The sequence below is a fragment of the Xyrauchen texanus genome, chromosome 21 (genome assembly GCF_025860055.1).
Source record: "Xyrauchen texanus isolate HMW12.3.18 chromosome 21, RBS_HiC_50CHRs, whole genome shotgun sequence".
Classification (NCBI taxonomy): Eukaryota; Metazoa; Chordata; class Actinopteri; order Cypriniformes; family Catostomidae; genus Xyrauchen; species Xyrauchen texanus.
This window is the reverse complement of record NC_068296.1, coordinates 14,484,178-14,494,825: the sequence shown is the minus strand read 5'-3', so window position 1 is coordinate 14,494,825 and position 10,648 is coordinate 14,484,178. Positions and strand designations below refer to the sequence as shown.

Genomic DNA, 10,648 nt, shown 5'->3' with positions numbered 1-10,648 from the left:
TTACAAAAGTTAGGCAATTTTCATTAACATTATACATATGGCTGGCTAGTCTGATAAGGTCAAACGTTGTAAAGTTTTTGTAACTGCAGGATATTCTTGCCAAATAGCCCACAGTAGTAACTAATTTATAGATTATCATTGTTACCAACCAGTGGTCAACATAATTTCAAGACTCACATGTCCTTGGCAAGCCTTGGACTAATGGATTTATTTATATAAATGATTGCCGTTATAAAGAAAAATACACACGTGTGCTAGCAAGTGAAATGTTCTGCACCGATTACAGTATAATTATTGTAAATTACTACACAAACACAGACGTGTGTTTACACAATTATATTACAGATTACACAATTATACATAAACCATATCAATAAAATATCTAACCTGTTGAGTAAGAAAAAGCAATCTCTGGGTCACATTTAAATCTGTCGCCATCTCTGAAATGCCAAGCCGCTGTTGATTCGGGTTTTATTATGGACTCTGTTGCTTTCTGTATTTTGCTTGTAGACTCTGCTCTGTTCGAGGTTTCATTGTTTATACAACAGATGATTCCACGGGGGTTTGTAATTTTTAATGATCTATGGTAAATTTTTACAAACATTCAACTTCAAGCTGCTCCCACACAATACACGTGCTACAGTAGTCAGAGCTTATTTTCTCTGTGTACAGGTATGACGCAAACATGCACAGGTGAATGACGTATTCATGCAATTTCCTGCGAAATCTGTCGAATCAGCTCTAAAATACAAATCATTATTATAGGTTAATCAAAGTGTATTTGGGTAAAGACATGGTTTGGAAGACATATTTTTGTTGCACTTTCTCATTAATAACATTTAGTTATTTTTAACAAATAAAAGTTACATAGTGTAGCTTTAATAAATCTGTATTAGCCCATCATCAGGGATGTTGACCCCACATGGGCCACCCCATTCAAAAAAGACAGAACATGCCACTGGTATAATCATAATATAAAACTATTTGTTTTGTGAGGCTCTACCCATGATTGCTTTTTTAGTGTTTCTTTCTGGATGTAAAAGGATGATGTAGCACTTTGGGGCAAATATAGCCACCAGTAATCCAAAACTGGAAGCCAGAATGGCAAAAATCTCAACAGCCACTGAATATTTTCCTGGTGAGCTAACATACGCTGGAACAAATGCAATCCACACAGCAAAGAAGATCAACATACTGAAGGTAATGAATTTGGCTTCATTAAAATTATCTGGGAGGTTCCTTGAAAGGAAGGCTAACATGAAGCTTACTGCTGCTAGCAGACCAATGTAGCCCAGCAGCATAGAAAATCCAGCCACTGAGCCAATAGCACACTCATATACTATTTTAGAGCTCATATACTGACTGTTCATATGGGGTGTGGGAGAGGCAGTTGACAACCAGACTGCACATATCATGACTTGGAGAGCAGTTAGGACCAAGACTGTCCCTCTTTGCTGGACTGCCCCAAACCATTTCATGGCAGATTTACCCTCAGGCCGAGATGACTTGAACACAGCTATTACCACCATAGTCTTGACCAGGATGCTGGAGACGCACAGAACAAAGCTAATGCCAAACATGGCATGTCTTAACTGACATGTCCACAACTGTGGCTGGCCAATGAACAGTAAGACACACAGAAAACACAGTTTGAGTGACAGCAGGAACAGGAAACTGAGCTCTGAATTATTGGCACGTACTACTGGAGTGTTATGGTGATTGGCGAAGATAATCATCACAAGAGCACAGAAGCAGGTGCCAAGCAGAGAAGCAGTCGTCAGCGAGATGCCCAACGGATCCTCATAGGATAGAAACTCCACTTCTTTGTGATTACAGTCAGTCTTTTCTGGATTTGGCCATGAGTCACCTGGACATACTGTGCACTCAGTAGAATCTATAAGTTAGTGAGACAGAGAGAGAGAGAGAGAGAAAGAGAGAGAGAGAATGGTGCCTTTGTAGTGAGATTACATAAAAAATGTCATGCATATGCATATTTAAAAATGTTCTTGTTCTTTTGCTGAATATAATCTCAATAATAATTTCCTCACCTGTTGTATTAGAAATCTCCCCATCTGCACATGGCAGACAGTCAAAACAGCAAACAGGAAGGCCCTTCCTTCTGGCTCGCCTGGTGCCTGGAGGGCAGCTTTCACTGCACACAGACCGTGGGGGCTAAGGGTGACAACATTTGTTTTCTCAGCAGTACTAATATGTGTAAGTGTTGGTTCAGTGCATATGACTATGTATAAATCAATCGCTAAAATGTACTTGCAGTTTGAAGGATCATTAAAAGGATGAAATTAACATATCAATTACTTTTTTGGTCTCAAAGTTCCAGAATATTTTATTCTCTTCAAGTGTGAGCACCCTCCCGATTGAGTCCCCTTCATTCACCACACCAACTGTGCTGACCCTTACTGAGCCGTCAGAACTCGGCTGCCAGTTCATCACATCATAGATAGCCAGTGCATCCCCATTCTTATTAAATGACACGTGGTCCCCAAAGCCTGTGGTGAAGTTGACTTTTTGTAGATAACTGACCACCTACATAAGTTACAGACAGGACAGTTGTTACCATAAATATATTTCTATATTTTTTATAAACATGTAGAAGATTGTCCATGTGACTTATGCAAATTGAAATAGGCAGTTTTTCTGCTGTGCTGTGGCTCTGTACAGATGGTTCTTACCTGCCAGGGCTGCAGGTTGTTTATGTCGGCACAGCTGTTCCCACTGAACGGCCCTCTCCCCTCCTCGCACTGCATCAGATCATGGAGGGCATGTGCCAGGGCATATACTGCCTTATACACATTATAGGAGGCCCTCAGCTCTGATACATCAGTGTATGTTGTGTCTGTGCTTCTCAGATCCTCTTGCCCTGAACACCTCTGTACATCTTTCTCTTGGCTTCCTGTCTCAAAACTGCACCCAAACATTTTCTCCCAAAAGATTCTTACCATATTGTTTTTGGAATTGTTGTCAGGAGGGAGGTGTTGCAAAAATTCATAAAGTCCCCGGATCTCTCCACGTCGAATGGCGATGCCCAGAGTGCCCCCCAGAAAGGGCAACAGATGCTGTGTTTGAAACACAGGTGAGGTGGCCCAAGCTTCACTTGCAATCCATTGCCTTCCTGTCACATTTTGCAATGCCACCTCATCCATCAGTGGCAACAAATAGGCCTTGGTGGAGAACACCACCAACACTTTGGCTGTAGAGGCCTGAATCACTTGTACTATGCGCCGGATATCGTTGCGGTTGTTATCACGGGGCAGTATTTCAGAAAAGCCAACGCACCCTCCAAACAGCTGCACATCTTGGTGGAAGGACTGAGCGGCATAGATGCCGTAATCATCATCAATGTAGATCAGGCCAACCCAGGTCCATCCAAAATGCCTCAGAATTTGAACCATAGCCCGCACCTGGAAGGCATCACTTTTGATAGTTCTGAAGAAGGAGGGATACTTCTTCCTGTCACTCAAACAAGAGCAGGTGGCAAAGTAGCTAACCTTGAAGGATAGACAGAAATTGGCAGCAAATATGTCTTCAGTACGGTACAATTATCTTAACAAAGGCGAGAATCATTTAGAGCAAGTAATATATTTTGTATAAATAATTTTTGTATATTTGGATTAATCTATCTGAAACATACAGGAAGTTTTTTTTTTCTTTTTAAATTTTGCATCTTACCATGGGCATTCAGAACAGCCCCAGTACACTGGAGATTGCAATTGAGTGAGTGGAACCAGGATCTCCCACAAGAGCAATTACTGGTGGTGGGCCGGTGCAGTTGAGGTTGGAGAAGGACTCCTCCGTTCCACTAACCAGAGCTGTAGCAGCCCTGAATGCCACTCCAAGCTTCACACAATTGTCATAAATATAGTAACCAAGGGTGACATTAGGCAACAGGCTGGGATCTTTATTGATTTCTTCTATTGCAAAAACCATAGTCCGTGCCTGCTGGAAGCTATCCATATCAAATTATGACAAATTATGATATTTAGTGTTTCTGAAAATAATTAATGGTTAAAGAAAAAAATTAACAATCTTTAACAGCATCTACATGAAATCGAATCCATGTCTTTTTCCTTTTAGATTGAATGTCTTTAAGAATCACTTCTTCTGTAAGTCACATACTCTTCATTAAGTATGCTGATTTGATGCTAATTTTGGTCAGAAAACTGTTTCTGTTTAACACAGCAGTTGAACAAATTAATAGTGACAAATCATAGAGTGCATGCAAAAATGCATATTTATTTTCTATAGCCCCTTTCACTTCTTTTGTAGCTGTCCTTATTCTGTCTGCCCCCAGACTCACTGCTCACAGTATGGTGGTTCTGGCTCAGTTCTGAAGCTCAGCTCTGGGAACACTGTAAGTAAGTGAACCTCAAACAGGCCTCCAATGACAAGGTCTCCATTCTGGTACATTCCATTCAACTTGAAGCGTCCCAGAAGCTGACAGTTAACTGAACTGAGTACTGAAGCTGCAGAGATACAGTTAAAGGTCAGGCAGAGACAAATATATTGAGTGATCCACATCTCTATCTTTTTTATTTTTAACCAGCTCCCCCACTTGTCTCAGTTATTTATAATAAAGATTGTTTGGGGTGTTGTTTTAAAATAGCAGGCGGTGCCAAGTGGGCCTCCCAGGAAATCTCTTCACATTGTATTCTCTTTAATTATAATTTGAAGAAATGTACAGAAAATGTGTATTGCACATACGTATTAAATAAATCTTCAAATATAAGTTTAGTTTTGTAAAGAAATTTATGTTTCTTTACAAAACTAAACTTAAGGTTGAGTGAGATCAGAGAGAGAGAAGTAACAGCAGCCAATAAGTGCCCATCTGCCCAAGCTAGCCATGTAATTGGCTTAGAGAATGCCAAGAGTGTGTAAAGGTGTTATCAAGGCAAAGTGTGGCCCTTTTATATCGAAACATAAGATTTGATTAACATTTTTCATGTACATGTCAATGCAGATCAGGCAGATGTTCAGTCAAGGTTTGATTTCATTGAGTGTGTGCGTTCTCGTGTCTTCCTCTAGATGGCAGTGTAATCCTAGAATTTCCTCAAAATGGTCTCGGATCGAGTTTTGCCGTTTTTCAGCGACTGAGTTTGCCGGTTCTCACAAAGCTTCCTGAAACGTATTTTTTCCTTCTTCTCTACAATCTACCTACAGTACACACACACACATGCACACACACACACACACACACACACACACACACACACACCTTTTATTGGATTTTTATTACTGATTAATTTGTCAGCATTAGTCACATGACTCTAATTTAATGGCTAATGACTTCAATTACCAGTTGTAATATTAATGGCTGCTCATGGACTATAAATAATAAGTGACTTTTTTTAAATATATTTTTTTTTATGAGCTGATTCACTAATATATAATATAATTTTAGTTTTTACAATTCCAAAGTAAAGTTAACTATATTTTCTATTAGGGGAGGTCCTATGTGTATGGGTAGAAATCGTCTCGGTTATTGACGTAACCTCCATTCCCTGATGGAGTGAAGGAGATGTTGTGTCGCTGAGTTGACACTAGGGGTCGCTCTTGCAGAGCCCGGACATCTCTGATTTTGAGAAAAGGCCAATGAGAATTGGCGTGTGGAATTTGCATGCCACTCCCCCGGACATACGGGTATAAAAGGAGTGACACTGTAAATACACATCAGGTATCGCACTGAGGAGCTGAGCCAAAGACCCGGCGATTTCAGCGGATGGTTCAGTATTGTGGCTAGCGGGGACACAACGTCTCGTTCCCTCCATCAGGGAATGGAGGTTACGTCAGTAACCGAGACATTCCCCGTCTGTCACTCAGTCGACGTTGTGTCGCTGAGGTGGAATACACACACGGTCTTACCGGTTAGCAGCGGAAGCACATCGTGTGGAACGGCGTCGTGGTAGACCCTACCCAAAGGTGGGGAGGGGTTACTACGAACACGGCGACCCAGGGCAGAGGGCCCTCTGTCCAAAGAAGACGCGGTTTACCGGTAGGGAAACCATTTTGTGGGATATACATCACATGGGGTTGCCGAAGGGGACAACCAGCACATGTGGAGCACTTACTTCAGTACGGGGGCCTAGTGACACCGCTAGGCTAGGGAGGAAGAACGTCCAGGGTTCACACTTCCTGCGAACGCAACTGTGAAAAGAGCGCACCTCTTCACCTCAAGGGAGGGGAAAGGCGCTATGCACAAGCGATACACACAGCCAGCTGACCCGAACTTACCTGTTTGTGTCACCTGATAACACACAGGACGAAACTGGCTCAACCCTGAGGTTATAGAACCTCGCAAAGGTGTTAGATGTTGCCCAACCCATGGCTCTACATATGTCTTCTAGAGAGGCGGCATGGGACAAAGCCCATGAAGCCGCAACACCCCTAGTAGAATGGGCTCGTAGTCCAGCAGGGGGCGGCACGTGCTGGGTGTGGTATGCCATCATGATGACATCGACGACCCAGTGGGCGATCCTCTGTTTGGAGACAGTGCTTCCCTTCCGCTGTCCGCCGAAGCAAACAAAGAGCTGCTTAGAGCTTCTAAAGCTCTGCGTGCGGTCCAAGTAGATACGAAGAGCGTGCACTGGACACAGCAACGCCAAGGTTGGGTCTGCCTCCTCCTGGGGCAGCACTTGCAGGTTCACCACTTGATCCCTAAAAGGGGTCGTGGTAACCTTAGGCACGTAGCCCAGTCAGGATCTCAGGATGATGTGAGAGTAGGCCGGACCGAACTCTAGGCACCATTCGCTAACAGAGAACGCCTGCAGGTCCTCTACCCTCTTGATGGAGGTGAGCGCCATCAGGAGGGCGGTCTTCAGAGAGAGCACCTTTAGCTCTGCTGACTCAAGGGGCTCGAAGGGAGCTCCCCGAAGGCCCCGAAGGACCACGGAGAGGTCCCACAAGGGAATGAGGCGCAGCCTGGGGGGGTTTAACCTCCTCGTGCTTGTCAGGAACCTGATGATCAAATCGTGCTTCCCTAAATACTTACCTTCCACTGCATCGTGATGTGCCGATATAGCGGCTACATACACCTTCAAGGTGGAGGGGGACAGCCGTCCCTCCACTTTTCCTGCAGAAAGGAAAGCACTGATCCAACTGCGCATCTCTGGGGGTCTTCACCACGGGAAGAACACCACTGAGCAAACAGAAGCCACTTCAGGCCATAAAGACGCCTCGTTGAAGGGGCTCTCGCCTGAGTGATTGTGTCTACCACCGCAGGTGCCAGATGGTGCCCTGACCCTGAGAAAGAAGGTCCTTCCTCAGGGGAATTCGCCCGGGGGGCTGTCGCGAGGAGCATGAGGTCCGAGAACCAAATCCGGGAGGGCCAATAAGGGGCCACTAAGAGGACATGCTCCCCGTCCTCCCTGACTTTGCACAACGTCTGTGCAAGTAGGCTCACTGGGTGAAACGCATACTTGCAAAGCCCCGGGGGCCAGCTGTGTGCCAGTGCATCTGTGCCGAGGGGGGCCTCGGTCAGAGCCTCCACTCTTCCCTGGATGTAACCTGCCACGACAGCGCGTCCGCTGTGCTGTTGAGGTAACCTGGGATGTGAGTGGCCCACAGCGACTTGAGTCGGTGCTGACTCCAAAGGAGGAGATGGCGGGCGAGTCGTGACAAGCGGCGAGAGTGTAGACCGCCTTGGCGGTTGATATACGCCGCCGCGGCTGTGTTGTCCGTCCAGAGCAACACATGCTTGCCCCGGATCATCGGCAAAAGCCTCCTCAGGGCAAGTAGTACTGCCAGCAATTCGAGGCAGTTGATGTGCCAATGCAGTCGCGGGCCCGTCCAAGGGCCGGCGACAGAGTGCCCGCTGCACACGGCACCCCAGCCCCGTTGGGAGGCATCTGTTGTGACCACGACGTGCCTGGAGACCTGGCCTAGGTGAACTCCTTCCCGCAAGAACGCTAGGTCTGACCAGGGGCTGAGAGAGCGGCAACACATCTGCGTGACAAGGACGCGGTGTGTGCCGTGGCGCCATGCTTGTCTCTCGACTCGGGTCTGCAGCCAGTGCTGGAGTGGTCTCATATGCATTAACCCAAGCGGTGTAACCATGGCTGATGATGCCATATGCCCCAGGAGCCTCTGAAAGGATTTTCAGACGTGTTCCATCTGAACGTACGTAGACAGCTCAACACTGACTGTGTGCTCGCTGGTGAGACGTGCCAACATTGAGACCGAGTCCAACTCCATACCGAGAAAAGAGATGCTCTGAACCGGGACGAGCTTGCTCTTTTCCCAGTTGACCCGAAGCCCCAAGCGGCTGATGTGCCACTTACCTGGCTCCTTGTGACCGCTCCCGGAACAGCCTGGGACGGGGAGGAAGAATTTCGTCCTCGTAGCCCGCGGAGACCGTCGGCTCGGGGGCGGGGTTGTGCCATGGCTGGGCACGTGGAAGTGGAAGATCCGGTTCCTGGGCACTGTACCTGCCAAAGAGAACCGTGGCCGGCAGTCGCGATAAGGACGGCCGGGGAGACCGGAAGTAGAGCCCGGGGGCTGAGAAAACTGCTCTTTTTTGGAAAATGTGGGGAAATGTGGCGAAATAAATTTCAAAAGGAAATAAGGATTCTCCACCCGCCCCTCCAGCGGGGGAGGGAGTGTTCTGCTTACCAGCTCCCGAAGTGCGGTTTCCTGAGTCCCAGGGCTTCCCGTCTCAGGGGTGCTTCGAAGCCTTCTTAGGGTTCTTGGTGGCCGGCCGTGTGGCGGGGGGCATCGCCGTCCTGCGGGTAGCTCCGCGTCTGGGCTGGCCCCGAGGGGCGGGCTGTGGCGGGGCTGGTGTTGGTACCGCAGGGGGACACACTGGGCGACAAGCAGATGGGGTGCGGGGTCTGTAGCTCCGCCTGGGCAGGATGTGCTGTATCGCCTCCGTCTTCCTCCTCACCGTTGAGAACTGCCGGGTGAAGTCTCCAACGGTGTCGCCAAACAGCCCAACCTAGGAGATGGGGGCGTCAAGGAAACGCACCTTGTCAGCCTCTCGCGACTCGACCAGGTTGAGCCATAGGTGGCGCTCCTGGACCACCAAGGTGGACATCGCCTGCCCGAGAGCCTGCGCCGTGACCTTCGTTGCCCGGAGTGCGAAGTCGGTCGCTGAACGGATCTCCTGCATTAGACCCGGGTCAGTGCCTTAGCTTGGTGCACCTGCTGGAGCCATGGCATGCAAGGTGGAGGCGGCGTGTCCAGCGGCGCTGTAGGCTTTAGCTGTCAGAGACGACGTCAGCCTTCAGGCCCTGGACGGAAGCCTCGGGCGGTTCCGCCAGGTGGAGGTGTTTTGCGGGCATAAGTCCACCGCGACCGCTTGGTCCACCTGGGGAATCGCCGCGTAGACCCTTGCCGCCCCGCCATCGAGGGTAGTGAGAGCGGAGGAGCTTACCGCTCGCGTGCGGGCAGTAAAAGGTGCCTGCCACGAGCGCGTAAGCTCCTCATGCACCTCCGGGAAGAAAGGAACGGGGGCGGAGCGTGGCTGTAAACGGCACTCTGGGCCCAGGAACCAATCGTCCAGCTGCGAGGGTTCGGGGGGAGACGGAGGATTTCACTCAAGACCGACACTCGCGGCTGCCCTGTCAGCTCCGCGTCAGCCTGCGACTGAGCCACCGCACCCGAGGGTCGGAGTTCAGCCGAGTCTTCAGCGTCAGACATGACGAACCCACTCTCCGATGCCGCGATCGAGATCTCATCGTCGTCAGGCGCTCCAAACGAGATCACGGGTCCGCTATGAAGTGAACCGGCAACCGCACCCCAGCGCTCGGTTGGAGCATAAGAGCGTGGCGGGGAGTGGGAGGTCCGTGGGGTTGTACCCGGCGGAGAGGCTCCCACTGAGGTCCCCATATCGCCCCCAGTGCTAGCCGACACCGCCTCATACCCGTAGGTAGAAGGACCGAGTCGGGGAGCGGCTGGGGCGGCTCGCGATCTTACGAGTGTGAGCCGTGACCGCAACGTAGCCATGGCCATGCTCTCGCAGTGAGAGCATGAACCATCCATGAACGCTGACTCTGCATGGGTAGCACCCAGACACAAGAGGCAGCGATCGTGGCCATCAGATGGGGAGAGAGAACAACCGCAACCAGGAAACACACACAAACGGAAAGACATCTTGAAAAAGAAGCATCACCGTTTGTGCCACTCTTTTAGAGAAATATACTCTTCTAATGGTGTTTTTATGTATATGAGAATATAAATATATATATATAAACGAAGTTATTCACTCCGTAAGCTCTTTTATCAGCTGCTGAAGCGCCCAGGGGTGTGTGCTCAGCACAACGTAGTATGCGAGGGGGAGGACCGCTGGAAAGCACCGTAAAACCAACAGCTTGTAGAGATGAATGAAACAGCTGAGGAATTCAGATCTGTGACTGCTCTCTCGGCTCCGAAGAAGATATCTGATGTGTATTTGCAGCATCACTCCTTTCATACCCGTATGTCCGGGGGAGTGGCATGCAAATTCCACACGCCAATTCTCATTGGCCTTTTCTCAAAATCAGAGATGACCGGGCCCCGCAGGAGCGACCCCTAGTGTCAACTCAGCGACACAACGTCGACTGAGTGACAGATGGGGAACACTCTGGATAACCATAAACAAACTGACAAATTTGGTTATACATAATTCATAATATGGTCATGGGTGCATTTGCTCTTTTGG

The 10,648-nt window shown here is 48.5% G+C and overlaps 1 pseudogene; it reads right to left on the bottom strand.

The window, feature by feature from the left end:
• Positions 1–980: 980 nt before the first annotated feature.
• Positions 981–4,536, bottom strand: LOC127661873 (extracellular calcium-sensing receptor-like; annotated as a pseudogene).
• Positions 4,537–10,648: the final 6,112 nt, after the last annotated feature.